Below are 17,692 nucleotides of genomic sequence, written 5' to 3'. Positions count from 1 at the left end.
AAGAGGAGGCGATAGAGCTGGAGGCTGAGTCAGCAATGTAAGACAAAACTTTTTCCTGATGCTCTGGCTTTAAAAGCGGTTTGCCAACTCCTAGAAAACTAAGCCTTCGAAGCCTTATGGAGCCAGACGATGACGCAGGCTCAACACCTCCTGCATTCGGTCCTATTTTGCTCTTGCCACTACCATCAGATCCACCACCAACACCATCATTACCAGCTGCCAATCCCCGCCCAATTCCACGGCCTCTTCCACCAGCCTTCCTCATTTTTGGTAAAAATGTAGACAAAATCCAACAAACTATATAGTAATGTAAAACAAGGTACAAGGTGTCTATAGGACAGGGAAGATTTTGAATTTCTGCTCACACTAGTGGACACTGGACACTTTTGGATTGTGTGAGGCCCAATGAATATCTGAGCGCTATGTGACAGGCTCGATGGCACAGCTGTGACCAAAGTGACTAGAGGATAAGTGAGATTTTGAATTTCAGCAGACACTTGTGGACACTGGACACTTTTGGATTGTGTGAGGCCCAATGAATATCTGAGCGCTATGTGACAGGCTCCATGGCACAGCTGTGACCAAAGTGACTAGAGGATAAGTGAGATTTTGAATTTCAGCAGACACTTGTGGACACTGGACACTTTTGGATTGTGTGAGGCCCACTGATATCTGAGCGATATGTCACAGGCTCGATGGCACAGCTGTGACAAAAGTGACGAGAGGATAAGGGAGATTTTGAATTTCTGCAGACACTTGTGGACACTGGACACTTTTGGATTGTGTGAGGCCCACTGATATCTGAGCGCTATGTCACAGGCTCGATGGCACAGCTGTGACAAAAGTGACGAGAGGATAAGGGAGATTTTGAATTTCTGCAGACACTTGTGGACACTGGACACTTTTGGATTGTGTGAGGCCCACTGATATCTGAGCGCTATGTCACAGGCTCGATGGCACAGCTGTGACAAAAGTGACGCGAGGATAAGGGAGATTTTGAATTTCTGCAGACACTTGTGGACACTGGACACTTTTGGATTGTGTGAGGCCCACTGATATCTGAGCGCTATGTTACAGGCTCGATGGCACAGCTGTGACAAAAGTGACTAGAGGATAAGTGAGATTTTTAATTTCTGCAGACAATTGTGGACACTGGACACTTTTGGATTGTGTGAGGCCCACTGATATCTGAGCGCTATGTCACAGGCTCGATGGCACAGCTGTGACAAAAGTGACTAGAGGATAAGGGAGATTTTGAATTTCTGCAGACACTTGTGGACACTGGACACTTTTGGATTGTGTGAGGCCCAATGAATATCTGAGCGCTATGTGACAGGCTCGATGGCACAGCTGTGACCAAAGTGACTAGAGGATAAGTGAGATTTTGAATTTCAGCAGACACTTGTGGACACTGGACACTTTTGGATTGTGTGAGGCCCAATGAATATCTGAGCGCTATGTGACAGGCTCGATGGCACAGCTGTGACCAAAGTGACTAGAGGATAAGTGAGATTTTGAATTTCAGCAGACACTTGTGGACACTGGACACTTTTGGATTGTGTGAGGCCCACTGATATCTGAGCGCTATGTCACAGGCTCGATGGCACAGTTGTGACAAAAGTGACGAGAGGATAAGGGAGATTTTGAATTTCTGCAGACACTTGTGGACACTGGACACTTTTGGATTGTGTGAGGCCCAATGAATATCTGAGCGCTATGTCACAGGCTCGATGGCACAGCTGTGACAAAAGTGACGAGAGGATAAGGGAGATTTTGAATTTCTGCAGACACTTGTGGACACTTTTGGATTGTGTGAGGCCCACTGATATCTGAGCGCTATGTCACAGGCTCGATGGCACAGCTGTGACAAAAGTGACGAGAGGATAAGGGAGATTTTGAATTTCTGCAGACACTTGTGGACACTGGACACTTTTGAATTGTGTGAGGCCCACTGATATCTGAGCGCTATGTCACAGGCTCGATGGCACAGCTGTGACAAAAGTGACTAGAGGATAAGGGAGATTTTGAATTTCTGCAGACACTTGTGGACACTGGACACTTTTGGATTGTGTGAGGCCCACTGATATCTGAGCGCTATGTCACAGGCTCGATGGCACAGCTGGGACAAAAGTGACTAGAGGATAAGGGAGATTGGATTGCTTTTAAAAAAGCAGTTTGCAGAGCAGTGGGTAAACAGCAATGCCAGCCTGTCAGGAAGCCTTAAAAGGCAGCCCAACAACCAACACCACTGATACACCACAATATAGCCTCCCCTTGCACTGCACACACAGTGACTGGTGTGTTGTGCAGGCCAAATCGCTAGCAGCAGAAGCAGTTTTTTTGTCTTCTTCCCTGCCTAACGCTCTCCCTACAGAATCAGCAGCAACCTCTCCCTATACTGAGATCGGCAGAAGTAAGATGGCGGTCGGCGTGCACGCCCTTTTATACCCCCTGTGACGCCCACCAAAGCAAGCCAATCACTTGCATGCCCTTCTGAAAGATGGTGGTGACCCCTGCCTATGTCATCACGTTGCCCACAGTGTCCGTGGATCCTGATTGGCTGAAAAAGAGCGCAAAACAAACTTTTGAAACGCGACTTTGGCGCGTAAGTCGCCGACCTCGTGGCCGACCTCATCCTAGGGTCGGGTTTCGTTTCATGAAACCCGACTTTGCCAAAAGTCGGCGACTTTTGAATTTTTTCGACCCGTTTCGCTCATCCCTAGTAATAAGTTGTGTTTTTTCTGTGGAGATGCCTTGCATATTATTTCTGTCTGTCCTAAACGCGAGAAACGCTTTGCACACACGTTTTCTGTTGGTGGTGTTCAACCTAAGTTTCTTCTGGCTATTACTCTGATCTGCTCCCTGTCCACATTTTCCGCCAAGGCTTTTGTGGATTCGGGAGCAGCTCTAAACCTAATGGACTTGGATTTTGCTAAATGTTGTGGATTTCCGATGACACCTCTGCAGATGCCTATCCCTTTGAGGGTGATTGATGCTACTCCTTTGGCTAAAAATAAACCTCAGTTTTGGACCCAGGTGGTAATGCGGGTCGCCCCAGACCATCAAGAAAATTGCAAGTTTTTGGTGTTACATAATCTGAATGATACTATTGTTCTGGGGTTTCCCTGGTTACAAATTCATAATCCAGTTTTGGATTGGAAATCTGTGTCTGTGGTGAGTTGGGCTGTCGGTGTGCCTTTAGTGAGGCTCTGGTGTTTTCCACCTCTCCTAAGTCGCATGATGTTCCTGATTATTTGGCGGACTTTTATCATGTATTTAGTGAGAATGAGTCTGCGTCCTTGCCTCCTCATAGGAGTTATGACTGTGCAATTGAACTGAGCCCGGGGTGTAAATTTCCCAAGGGTCGGCTCTTCAATTTATCTGTACCCGAGCACGAGGCTATGCAATCCTATATTAAGGAGGCGTTGGAGAAGGGTCATATTAGACCATCCTCGTCACCCTTAGGTGCCGGGTTTTTTTTTGTAGCCAAAAAGGATGGATCATTGAGACCTTGTATTGATTATCGTGCTCTCAACAAAATTACTGTTAAATATCAGTATCCGTTACCCCTGATTTCTGATCTATTCTCCAGAGTTAAAGGTGCTTGCTGGTTTACCAAGCTTGACCTCAGGGGGGCGTATAATCTTATTCGCATTAAGCATGGGGATGAATGGAACACGGCGTTTAATACTCCGGAGGGACATTTTGAGTACCTGGTGATGCCTTTTGGGCTCACTAATGCCCCTTCTGTCTTCCAGTGCTTCATGAACGATATTTTCCGAGATTTTGTCGATAAATTTTTGATTATCTATCTGGATGATATTTTGATCTTCTCCAAGGATTGGGATTCTCATGTGGAACATATTCGGACTGTGTTCCGGATCTTGAGGGAGAATTCCCTGTATGTCAAAGGATCTAAATGCCTTTTTGGAGTACAGAGGATTTCTTTTTTGGGATTTATTTTGTCCCCGTCAACTATTGAAATGGACCCGGCCAAGGTACAGGCCATTTACGATTGGGTTCAGCCCACTTCTTTGAAGGCCCTCCAGAAGTTTTTGGGTTTTGCTAATTTTTATCGGAAATTTATAGCAAAATGTTCTAGTTTTGCCAAGCCATTGACTGATTTGACTAAGAAGGGTGCTGATGTGTTAAATTGGTCTCCGGAGGCTGTTTCTTCCATTCAGGAGCTGAAGCGAAGATTCACCTCCGCCCCGGTTTTGCCGCAACCTGATGTCTCACTTCCGTTCCAGGTAGAGGTGGATGCTTCTGAGATTGGTGCAGGAGCTGTTTTGTCCCAAAAGGATTCTGTAACATCTAAAATGAATCCCTGTGCTTTCTTTTCCCGAAAGTTCTCTCCATCTGAACGTAACTATGATGTGGGGAATCGGGAACTGTTAGCCATGAAATGGGCATTTGAGGAGTGGAGACATTGGTTGGAGGGAGCTAAGCATCAAGTCGTGGTCCTCAATGACCACAAGAATTTGATTTACCTAGAGTCGGCTAAGCGCTTGAACCCTAGACAGGCTAGGTGGGCCTTGTTTTTTGCACGTTTTGATTTTGTGGTTTCTTTTCTTCCTGGAACTAAGAATGTCAAGGCAGACGCCCTCTCTAGGAGCTTCTTTGCTGATTCTCCTGTGGTGACCAAGCCTGCTACCATCTTAGGCGAAGGGGTAGTTCTTTCTGCCATCTCGCCCGATTTGAGACGTGCTCTGGAAGAGTTCCAGGAGGACAAACCTGAGCGTTGTCCCAGTGGAAAGTTGTATGTTCCTGACCAGTGGAAGAAGAGAGTGATGTCTGAAGTTCATTGCTCTGCTTTGGCTGGACATCCAGGTATTTTTGGTACTAGAGATCTGGTGAGTCGGTCTTTTTGGTGGCCCTCCTTGTCTCGTGATGTCAGCAATTTTGTGCAGTCCTGTGGGACTTGCTCCCGATCTAAATTGTGTTCTCGCTCTAGTGGGTTGTTGATGCCTTTGCCTGTCCCCAAGAGGCCATGGACCCATATTTCAATGGATTTCATCTCTGATATGCCTGTCTCTCAAAGGATGACTGTTATTTGGGTGATTTGTGATAGGTTCTCTAAGATGGTTCATCTTGTACCACTCCCTAAGTTGCCGTCTTCCTCTGAATTGGTGCCCCTGTTTTTACAACAGGTGGTTCGCTTGCACGGGATTCCTGAGAACATTGTATCTGACAGAGGAGTCCAGTTTGTGTCTAGATTTTGGAGAACTTTCTGTTCCAAGCTGTGAATTCAGTTGTCCTTCTCTGCTTTTCACCCTCAGACCAATGGGCAGACAGAGAGAACAAACCAGACCTTGGAGTCATATTTGAGATGTTTTATTTCTGCTGATCAGGATGATTGGGTTTCATTTTTGCCCTTGGCCGAATTTGCTTTAAATAATAGAGCTAGTTCTGCCACTTTGATGTCACCTTTTTTTTGTAACTTTGGGTTTCATCCTCGATTTTCTTCAGGGCAGGTGGAGCCCTCTGCCTGCCCAGGTGTTGACACTGTGGTGGAGAGAATGCACCAGATCTGGGACCAAGTGGTGGATAAGTTATCTCTCTCCCAGGAAAAGGCCCAGCGGTTTTCCAACCGACATAGGACCATTGGTCCCCAGTTTAAGGTTGGTGATATGGTGTGGTTATCATCAAAAAATATTGCTATGAAGGTGGCTTCTCCTAAGTTTAAGCCTAGATTTATTGGACCATACAAGATTATGGAGATTATTAATCCGGTCTCTTTTCGTTTGGCTCTTCCTGTCATATTTAAAATCCATAATGTGTTCCATAAATCTTTGTTGAAGAGGTTTGTTGAACCTGTTGTTCCGGGGGTTGCACCTCCAGACCCTGTATTGGTTGAAGGTAACATGGAATATGAGGTAGAGAATGTACTGGATTCCCGTCTGGCTAGACGGAGACTCCAGTATTTGGTTAAGTGGAAGGGTTATGGTCAGGAGGATAATTCCTGGGTCTCTGCCTCTGATATTCATGCCAAAAGATTGGTGGGTGCCTTTCATCGGGCTCACCCTGATCACCCTGGTGGCGTGGTTGAGGGTTCGGTGACCCCTCCTCAAGAGGAGGTACTGTTGTGAGTTCATTTTCCCCTTCACTACTGAGGCCCGAGGAACTCCCTCTTCTGGTGAAGAAAGGAAGTGAGCCTGATTGTCAAACACCTGGGGCTGATGATGATGACTGGCTGAGTGGAGTTAGTGACTGGATATAAGGCTGCCGACGCCCTTCTGGCCTGCGGGTGATTTCTCTGTGGACTTCTAGGAAACCAGTCTGATTCCTGCTCATCTAAAGCTAAGATTTCTGCCTTGCCTTTTTGCATTGTGTTTTGTTTTCCTTGCTTTTCTGGATTCTGCCATTCCCTGCTGGGGTGAGCTGAATCTCCTTTTGCCTGTTGCTCTGTCTTCAGAATATTCCTGAGTACTGACATAGCCTTTTTTGAAGCCTAGCGTCTTCAGGGCCTTTTTTACTGTCAGTTGTTGGCTCTTATTTTCATAGGGTTTTTCATGGATTGCAGACAGCAGCCTTCCTGTCCTTTCCTATCTAAGCTAGCTTGGGCCCCATCTTTGCTCAGTCTATCTTTCTGTCTGTGTTTTGTTCTTTCTTCTTGCTTCACCGTCATTATATGTGGGGGGCTGCCTTTTGCTTTGGGGTCTGCTCTGGGGCAGTTTAGATTTCCCTTTCTGTCTTTAGGCTATGTAGTCCTCCGGCTGTGATCGAGGGGCCTAGGGCATCGTAGGAGCCCCCCACGGCTACTGCTAGTTGTGTTGATAGGTTCAGGGGTCTGCAATCCGATAGCTGCCAACTTCTCTGGTTTTCTGGACTTCTATTTTTGCCTCCTACGGTGACTCAATCATAACAGTAAAGCCTGCTGCCTGGGGTCAAGGGAGAATAGTAATGCCTGGTATCTGGGGTCAAGGGAGAATAGCAATGCCTGGGGTCTGGGGTCAAGGGAGAATAGTAATGCCTGGTATCTGGGGTCAAGGGAGAATAGCAATGCCTGGGGTCAAGGGAGAATAGTAATGCCTGGTATCTGGGGTCAAGGGAGAATAGTAATGCCTGGTATCTGGGGTCAAGGGAGAATAGTAATGCCTGGTATCTGTGGTCAAGGGAGAATAGCAATGCCTGGGGTCTGGGGTCAAGGGAGAATAGTAATGCCTGGTATCTGGGGTCAAGGGAGAATAGTAATGCCTGCTGCCTGGGATCAAGGGAGAATAGTAATGCCTGCTGCCTGGGATCAAGGGAGAATAGTAATGTCTGGGATCTGTTGTTAACGTAGAATAGTAATGCCTGCTGCCTGGGATCAAGGGAGAATAGTAATGCCTGGTATCGGGGTCAAGGGAGAATAGTAATGCCTGGTATCTGGGGTCAAGGGAGAATAGTAATGCCTGGCATCTGTGGTTGCCCGTCTCCTCCATCATCAGTATCTGGTGACCGCCCATCCCCTCCATCATCAGTATCTGGTGACTTGCCATCGCCTGTTAGTGAATATGGATCTAATATTAAACACTGTGCACAAGTCTTAGACAGGTGTGAAAAAATGCTGCAGAGTCAGAAGCTTTATTACACAGAAGAGTTAATAGTTTATTGGTGTCAAAGAATAATGAATGAACAAATGAGAAATATTAATGCCACCAGTATCTGATGACCTCCTATTGCCTCCATCATCAGCATCTGGTGACTGCCCGTCTCCTCCATCATCAGTATATGGTGACTTGCCATTGCCTTTATCAAAAGTATCTGGTGACCACTCATCACCTCCATCATCAGTATCTGATGTCCACCCGTTGACTCCATCATCAGTATTTGGTGACCTCCATCATCAATATCTGGTGACCCACCCATCACCTCCATCATGTGTATCTTTTGACCGCCCGCTGCCTCCATCATCAGTATCTGGTGACCGCCCATCACCTCCATCATCAGTATCTGGTGACAGCCCGTCTCCTCCATCATCAGCATCTTGTGACCCATCTATTGCCTCCATCATCAGCATCTGGTGACCCACCCATCACCTCCTTCATCAGTATCTGGTGACCGCCCATCACTTCCATCATCAGTATCTGGTGACAGCCCGTCTCCTCCATCATCAGCATCTTGTGACCCATCTATTGCCTCCATCATCAGCATCTGGTGACCCATCTATTGCCTCCATCATCAGTATCTGGTGAGTGCCTGCTGCCTCCATCAGTTCTTCTCATCACTTGTACACAGGTTATGGATGATCTCGGCAGGAGGTTGTGCCAGCCATCTTTGAGACCTGACTCCAGATCTGTGTATGAGGTTTGTGCGGATCCTTCATGTGATCCCAGACAGACGGGATGATGTGAGATCAGGGCTCCGGGGCGAGATCATCACCTCCAAGACTCCTCGTTCTTAATGACACTGTCTGGATGTTGGGGGTCATTGTCCTGATGTAGAATAAAATTGGAGCCAGTGAGATTCCTCTTGATGACATTACATGATGGGTAAGTACCTGCCTGTATTTCTTGGCATTGAGGACACCATTGATCCTGACCAAATCCATAACCTGCTTCTGTCACCGCCAAACATTTCACATTGTGACTTCTCGATCCCGAGACCCACTGAGAGTATTTTGCACCACAGTTCCTATGTTTTTGTGCATAGCTGAGATACTTGTCCTTGTTTCTATGTGGACAATTTTGTTTCCATGAAGACCAGTTCTGGACAGACTTCTACGAAACAATAGATGAGTGTAGCTGGTCCCACTGGGGGCTTCCATTTCTGGGCTGATGGCACTGCTGCAGGGGAGATACTGATTTATATTCAGTGATTTGAAGCCTGAAGTTTCTTCCAGCACACTATGTGTTGAGTGGGGTTAATCGGCCAATTTAAGGGCTGGGTTTTTGTGGACAACCATAGAGCAGGTGGGAGGTTGTCCACCTTATCTCCACCCCCAGGGTGTGTTCAGTGTGTCTGGAGAGGCTAACTCCAGAAAAATCTTTGAGCTAACTTGAACCGTGTGTTTTGCTAACCCTGAGCGGACGGATCCTTGCTACCACAAGGACTGTGCTTTGTGTTACCACTTTGTTTTGTTTTCCTGTTTTTTCCCAAGGGGCCGTGTTTATTTTTTACTTCAGCATGGTTTATGCCGCATATTTAATAAACCAGTACGCTTACTGCTGAATGAGCTGATCTACCACGTCTTCCCATTTTGATGGCTCAGTGGGTGTTACATAAAGACCAGGAGGGATAATATTATCCCTGGCGGTCTAGTGGGTTTACTTGATAAAACTTTTAATCTATATTCATAGAAACTAGATATAAAATTTGCCATTCCGACCACTATGGGTTAGAAGGAAACCAAAAAACAAGACAGAAAGTTTGTGGATTTCCTGTCTCTTCCCTTATGTAAAACATTTAATGGCACCAGAATTCCCTGCTCGGGAAAGTTCAAGAGTAAAATGCAAAAAATACAGTATAGACTGACAGATACAGAGCAGCAGAAGAAAGGTGTTACCGGCTACAAAGCAATTCATGTATTCCTATTATGACTCCGTGGGCGGCCATTAGGGGCGGTCACCCTGCCTCCAGGAGACCATAATAATGGCGGGATCCCCAGAAGCAGCGCTGTCAGTGTGGGGGCCACTGTCTGTGCCAGCCAGGCGCTCCTGTAGGTGGAGGATTACTTGTCAGAGGCAATAACAGATGCAGATGGAGCGTGTCAGGTGCCGGCGGAGGGAGCGGGATGAGTGTGAATTTCTGCATTTCATTTTCTGTAAAGGTCACACAATGCAGATGAGCGAGAATCCAGAAACAGAAAGGAATCATTCTAGGAAAAAGGGAGATTCTGGCATCAAAAAAGTCTCAGTCCCATCGTATACCCTTATGTTATACGTGCTATTGAGCCCACACTGGCATTTTTATTGGTACGTTTTTAATTTTACGTCATTTTTTAAGACAATGTGTCTGAGAAATCGCACATACAGTGTCTTCAATAAAATGGCGCTGGAGATGGCACCATTTTATTGAAGTAGAGACCGAGCGCCCAAACTGCAGCCTAAAAGCCACTGATTTATTGCAAAGTGCCAACACGGCAATGTAGCATGAACACTGAGGTCTAAGTTCAGAACTAAAACTCATGCAGAGAGCAGGTGGGGGGCAGCAGAGAGCAGGCGGGGCAGCAGAGAGCAGGCAGGGGGCAGCAGAGACCAGGCAGGGGCAGTAGAGAGCAGGCAGGGGGCAGCAGAGAGCAGGCGGGGGCAGCAGAGAGCAGGCAGGGGGCAGCAGAGACCAGGCAGGGGCAGTAGAGAGCAGGCAGGGGGCAGCAGAGAGCAGGCGGGGGCAGCAGAGAGCAGGCAGGGGGCAGCAGAGAGCAGGCACGGTGCAGCAGAGCTCCTTCCATCCCGGTATAAGCTCCTCCATCCTGGTTTATGTCCCCCATCCTGGTATGTGCTCCCCCTGGTATATATGTCCCTTCATCCTGGTATATGCTCTCCCCATCCTGGTATATGTACTCCCCATCCTGGTATATGCTCTCCCCATCCTGGTATATATGCCCTCCATCCTGGTATGTGCTCCCCCTGGTATATATGTCCCTTCATCATGGTATATGCTCTCCCCATCCCAGTATATATGTCCCTTCATCATGGTATATGCTCCTTCATTCTCATATATGCTCCACCATCCTGATATATGTTCTCCATCCTAAGATATGCTCCTCCATCTTGGTATATGTCCTCCCTTCTGATATATGCCCACCATCCTGGTACATGGCCCCCATCCTGGTATATCCTTCTCCCATCCTGGTATATATCCCCCATTACCAGCAGTCCTATGTAACACCACAGATAACACAGTGATAACTCTCTGAGTACAGGTAATATACCGTAGTAGATGTCGCCTGCAGTCCTATGTAACACCACAGATAACACAGTGATGACTCTCTGAGTATAGGTAATGTAGTGAATGTCACGTGCAGTCCTATGTAATATCATAGATAATACATTGATAACACTGAGTACAGATAATTTAGTAGATGTCACCTGCAGTCCTATGTAGCACCACAGATAGCACAGTGGTGTACAGAATATAGAGTACAGTCTAATAGTGTTGTGGATGGTTAGCAATTGTTCTGCTCCAGTTGCTTAATTAGCCCCTACATGGCATGTGACTGGCTCGTGGGGAGGTAGCAGGTTTATATAGGACAGGTTAGAGTTTTCAGATGAAAGCAATTATACTGCCATTACTCAGAGAAACCAGTGCCCGCATCCTACACCATATGTGTAGGCTTAGCAACTTTATTGGAGGGAAACATAAACTTGCCAGCAGAAATAATAATTTTCTTCATTGAAGCCAAACAATACAAGCCCAGTTTTAAGGCAAAATTCCCACAGTCCATATTCCCACACAGGGCAGAATGTAAAGGCTCAAACTTTCAGAAGTCACAAGAGGCAAGTCAACCAATAAGTATCAGGTATTTGTTCTTTCCAGTTTTCTTTTTACTGGAAATTTTGAAGTCATCAGATTTGCCAAATTTTCTCAGGAAATTTGATTTGTGGCGATTGAAAGGATTTTAAGACCAATTTCTTTAAAAAAAAAAAAACATGAACCATGAAATTACTCTCTTTTCCTCACACACCAATCTTCTTTACTGCTGTGCTGTTACACAAACTCTCTGTACACTTTGATCACTCTTTTATCACTTTCTTTCCCTATGTCTAAGCTGTGACATCTTGTCACTATCCGGATTCACAACAAAATATCTGCTGCATTTCCTGCCTCTGCTTTTATACAGGCTTGGGGAGCTGCTGATAGGCCATACAGGAGTTTACTGTTTACAATGGATAAAGGGTTAAATATCATTTTATTCCTTCCTTCCACTCCTGGTATGTCATACCCCTTATTCAGACAATCTCTTATTTTATGTGCTCACAGTTTTCAGCCCTGTAAGTGGCACTAATGTCCCCCGCTATACGATCTGTCTGAGTGTCAATGTTCTAGAGGGAACACTTTGTTCTCATTGGTTTTCAGCAGAACACATCAGTGACCGCAGCAATGGCTGAGATTATAGCCGCTCCCCACAATCAGATCTAATGCACAGTCTGCTCCCACCACAAGCACTGGAATAGCATAGAGAAGGAACAGTAAGGCCTCTTTCACACTTCAGTTTTTTGCAATCAGTCACAATCCGCCAGGTTTTGAAAAAAAACGGATCCTCAACTTTCTTTTGAGGATCCGTTTTTTTCCCCATTGACTTCCATTAATGGCGGATTGTAACGGATTGCCGTCCGTTGCATCCGTTTTTGTGAGGATCCGCCAAAAGGTGCCTCCAGACACTCATTTAACCCAAAATAGTCTCTCTCTCTCTCTCTCTCTCTCTCGCTCTCCTTTTCCGGCCACCGGTTTCTTTAAATTTCCTCATTTTCAGGATCCGTCTAAAAACGGATCCTGTGCCATCCGTTCACATCAGTTGAGAACGGATCCGCTTGTCTGCCTTTTTGGCGGATTTGAACTGATGCAAAAAACTGAAGTGTGAAAGAGGCCTAAGAAGGAACATTTTTTTTATATGTTGGACAACCCCTTGAAACATAAAAAGACCCAAAACAAGACCCTCTAAATAGAGGCAATTGAACAGACAGGTTCCCTCTAATATGTTAGGATTTTTGATGTTTTGCTACTGCTATGGTTGGAACTTGAGATATATGAGATATTGTGCATGATTCTCAGTCTTTAATGCACATGATTGAGATCTTTATATATAATATACTGTATATACAAGATTAGACCCACGCAGATCCTCCTAGTTGGTGGATTAAGGTAGAATCTTTTAAATGGTGGATTAAAGCAGAACCTTCTAGTTGGTGGATTAAAGTAGAGCCTTCTAGTTGGTGGAGTAATGCAGAACCTTCTAGTTGGTGGATTAAAGCAGAACCTTCTAGCTGGTGGAGTAATGCAGAACCTTCTAGTTGGTGGAGTAATGCAGAACCTTTTAGTTGGTGGAGTAATGCAGACCCTTCTAGTTGGTGGAGTAATGCAGAACCTTTTAGTTGGTGGAGTAATGCAGACCCTTCTAGTTGGTGGAGTAATGCAGAACCTTCTAGTTGGTGGAGTAATGCAGAACCATCTAGTTGGTGGAGTAATGCAGAACATTCTAGTTGGTGAAGTAATGCAGAACCTTCTAGTTGGTGGAGTAATGCTGAACCTTCTAGTTGGTGAAGTAATGCAGAACCTTCTAGTTGGTTGAGTAATGCAGAACCTTCTAGTTGGTGAAGTAATGCAGAACCTTCTAGTTGGTGGAGTAATGCAGAACCTTCTAGTTGGTGGAGTAATGCAGAACCATCTAGTTGGTGGAGTAATGCAGAACCATCTAGTTGTTGAAGTAATGCAGAACCTTCTAGTTGGTGGAGTAATGCAGAACCTTCTAGTTGGTGGATTAAAGCAGAACCTTCTAGCTGGTAGAGTAATGCAGAACCTTCTAGTTGGTGAAGTAATGCAGAACCTTCTAGTTGGTGGAGTAATGCAGAACCATCTAGTTGGTGGAGTAATGCAGAACCATCTAGTTGGTGGAGTAATGCAGAACCTTCTAGTTGGTGGAGTAATACAGAACATTCTAGTTGGTGAAGTAATGCAGAACCTTCTAGTTGGTGGAGTAATGCAGAACCATCTAGTTGGTGGAGTAATGCAGAACCATCTAGTTGGTGGAGTAATGCAAAACCTTCTAGTTGGTGGAGTAATACAGAACCTTCTAGTTGGTGGAGTAATGCAGACTGTCATGAACTCATTTTCTGCTCCACCAGTTGAGAGTTCCCCTTCCGTTCTCCCTCTGGTGGTGACAGGAGGTAGTGCAGTTGGTTTAAGTGGTAGTGATCTGACACCTAATGAGGAAGATAACGATTGGATCTCTGGAGTATCAGACTGGATATAAGACAGCCGACGCTCTATCCGAGTGCTGGTGATTCAGTCTGCTTCTCAGGTCCTGGACTTCAGCTCTCTTCCAGTCTTCTCAAGTTAAGTTTGTTTTTTGCTAATGTTCACACTTGCGCTTGTTGGTCAATTCAGTTTTTTGTGTAATCAGCCTGCCCCTGCTGGGGCTATGCTGAAATTCCACTCCTATTAATCAGTATTTGCCAATCTGCTTTTTGTCCCTTATTAGATTGGCTTCTTTTTTGCTCTGTCTCAGAATATTTCAGAGTGCTGATATAGGTTTAGAAGTCTAGTGACTTCAGGGTTAATTTTGCTATCAGAAGTGCTGGACAATATTTTTGTAGGCTTTTTTTGGCAGATTGCAGACAGTGTCTTTCCTTTTCTGTCCTTTTTAGTTAGCCGGGCCCCATCGTTTGCTCAGCCTATTTTCCTGCCTTTGTTTGTATTTTCATCTTATTTCACCGTCAATACAAGTGGGGGGCTTTTTTTCCTTTCGGGTCTGCTCTGGGGCAGTTAGTTTTCCTCTTTTCCTGCTTTAGGCTTATGTAGTTCTCTGGATGTGACGAGGTGTCTAGGACCAATGTAGGAACACTCCATGACTGCTGCTAGTTGTGCTAGTTGTGCGGGTAAGATCAGGGATCTGCAATCTGCATAGTTACCAACTTCTCTGGTTTTCTGAGACTTAGCTTGTTTTTTTTTTCCTCCTCGGTTTCCCATTCATAACAGAATCACCAGCCATACCGCAGATTCTAGGGTACTCAAAAGCAGGAAAGAATTGTTAGAGAAAAATTTGTCAGAATTTTTTTTTTTTTTATTATGTATTTTTTCTTTTTCTCTGGGGCCGTAGGAGGATTTTTTTCCTAATGGAGATTAAGCAACTGTCTGATCGTGTGGAGCAGCTTGCTGCTGAAGTGCAGGGAATTTCCACCTACCTTATTCAGTCACATGCTGCTGAACCCAAGATTCCGACTCCTGATGTGTTTTCTGGGGATCGGTCTAATTTTCTGAATTTTAAGAATAATTGTAAATTATTTCTTGCTTTGAAGCCTAACTCATCTGGGATCTCTGTGCAGCAGGTTAAAATTGTCATCTCCTTGCTGCGCGTTGATCCCCAGGATTGGGCTTTTTCTCTGACACCTGAAAATCCTATTCTGACTGATGTGGATGCATTTTTTCAAGCCTTGGGGTTGTTGTATGATGAACCTAATGCCATTGATCAAGCTGAGAGAACCCTGTTGGCATTAAACCAGGGTCAGGATCCTGCAGAGTTGTACTGTCAAAAATTCAGAAAGTGGGCGGTCCTTACTACATGGAATGATAGTGCATTGGCAGCTCTCTTTCGGAAAGGTTTATCAGAGACCGTAAAAGATGATATGGTGGGATTTCCTGTTCCCTCTAGTCTTAACGATTCTATGTCATTAGCCATTCAAGTTGATCGGCGTTTACGTGAACGTAAAACTACACGGGAGGCTCTGCCACCTTTTGAACAAATGTCTGAACCTATGCAATGTGATGGGGTTTTGTCTAGGGCGCAACGTCGAGAGTTTAGAAGGCGTAATAAGCTGTGTTTTTTCTTTGGAGACGCCTCTCAAACTATTTCTGTCTGCCCTAAACGAGAGAAACGTTTTGCACACACATTTGCTGTGAGCAGTGTACAACCTAAGTTCCTTTTGGCAATTACTCTGATCTGCTCCTTGTCCACATTTTCCACTAAGGCTTTTGTGGATTCACGAGCAGCTCTGAATCTGATGGATTTGGACTTTGCTAAATGTTGTGGTTTTTCCATGACGCCTCTGCAGATGCCCATTCCTTTGAGGGGTATTGATGCCACTCCTTTGGCAGAGAATAAACCTCAATTTTGGACACAGATGATAATGTGAGTTGCCCCAGACCACCAAGAAAATTGTAAATTTTTGGTGCTGCATAATTTGCATGATACTATTGTTCTGGGGTTCCCCTGGTTGCAAACTCATAACCCAGTTTTGGATTGGAAATCCGTGTCTGTGGTGAGTTGGGGTTGTCAGTGTGTTCTTAGGGACGCTCCTGTTTTCTCCACCTCTCCTCAGTCTGGTTTTTTTCTTGTGGCCAAGAAAGATGGTTCATTAAGACCGTGTATTGATTATCGTTCCCTTAACAAGATGACGGTTAAATATCACTACCTGTTACCTCTGATGCCTGATTTATTCTCCAGAGTTAAGAGTGCCTGCTGGTTTACTAAGCTTGACCTCAGGGGGGCGTATAATCTTATTCGCATCAAGCATGGGGATGAATGGAAGACGGCGTTTAATACTCCGGAGGGACATTTTGAGTACCTGGTGATGCCTTTTGGGCTCTCTAATGCCCCTTCTGTCTTCCAATCCTTTATGAATGATATTTTCTGAGACTTTGTGGATAAGTTTTTGATCATCTATCTGGATGATATTTTGATCTTTTCTTGTGATTGGGATTCCCATGTGGAACATGTCCGGACTGTGTTCCGGATTTTGAGGGAGAATTCCCTGTTTGTTAAGGGATCGAAGTGCCTCTTTGGTGTACAGAGGATTTCATTTTGGGGATTTATCTTGTCTCCATCGACTATTGAAATGGACCCGGCCAAGGTACAGGCCATTTATGATTGGGTTCAGCCTACTTCTTTGAAGACTCTCCAGAAGTTTTGGGGTTTTGCTAATTTCTATCGTAAATTTATAGGTAATTTTTCTAGTATTGTCTAACCACTGACTGATCTGACCAAGAAGGGATCTGATGTGCTGAATTGGTCTCCTGAGGCTGTCTCAGCATTTCAGGAGCTTAAGCGGAGATTTACTTCAGCTCCAGTTTTACGGCAACCTGATGTCTCACTTCCATTTCAAGTGGAGGTGGACGCTTCTGAGATTGGTGCAGGAGCTGTGTTGTCCCAAAAAGACCCTGTGACTTCTAAGATGAGTCCCTGTGACTTCTTTTCTCGAAAGTTTTCCCCATCTGAACGCAACTATGACGTGGGGAATCGGGAATTGTTGGCCATGAAATGGGCATTTGAGGAGTGGAGACATTGTTTGGTGGGAGCTAGACATGAATTTGTGGTCCTCACCCATCACAAGAATCTGATTTATCTGGAGTCGGCCAAACGCTTGAATCCTAGACAGGCTAGATGCGGCTTGTTTTTCACGCGTTTTAATTTTGTGGTCTCTTTTCTTCTGGGCTCTAAGAAGGTTAAGGCAGACGCCCTTTTTTAGGAGTTTCTTTGCTGATTCTCTTAATGTGACCGAGCCTACTACTATCCTAGGTGAGGGGGTAGTTCTTTCTGCCATTTCGCCCGATTTGAGACGTGCCCTGGAGGAATTTCAGGAGGATAAACCTGAGCGTTGCCCTATGGGAAGATTGTATGTTCCTGACCAGTGGAGAAAGAGAGTGATGTCTGAAGTCCATTGCTCCGCATTGGCTGGTCATCCGGGTATTTTTGGTACCAGAGATTTGATGAGTCGGTCGTTTTGGTGGCCTGCCTTATCTCATGATGTCAGGAATTTTTTACAGTCCTGTGGGACTTGTTCTTGGTCTAAACCCTGTTCTCGTTCTAGTGGGTTGCTGATGCCCCTGCCGGTGCCCAAAAGGCCATGGACCCATATCTCAATGGATTTTATTTCTGATCTTCCTGTCTCTCAGAGAATGACTGTTATCTGGGTGATTTGTGATAGATTTTCGAAGATGGTTCATCTTGTACCACTCCCAAAGTTGCCATCTTCTGCTGAGTTGGTGCCCTTGTTTTTACAACAGGTGGTTCGGTTACACGGGATTCCTGAGAACATTGTGTCCGATAGAGGGG

General features: G+C 45.4%; 1 long non-coding RNA gene across 1 annotated transcript in view; it reads right to left on the bottom strand.

Annotated features, from left to right (window-relative positions):
• Nucleotides 1–17,692, bottom strand: part of LOC141058829 (uncharacterized) — a 349,619-nt gene that overhangs the window by 200,545 nt on the left and 131,382 nt on the right. The window lies entirely within an intron of this gene.

This window comes from Dendrobates tinctorius, unplaced genomic scaffold (assembly GCF_039654945.1).
Source record: "Dendrobates tinctorius isolate UK_male_01 unplaced genomic scaffold, ASM3965494v1 ptg000215l, whole genome shotgun sequence".
In the NCBI taxonomy this organism is placed as follows: domain Eukaryota; kingdom Metazoa; phylum Chordata; class Amphibia; order Anura; family Dendrobatidae; genus Dendrobates; species Dendrobates tinctorius.
This window is presented reverse-complemented; position numbering and strand designations above follow the sequence as displayed.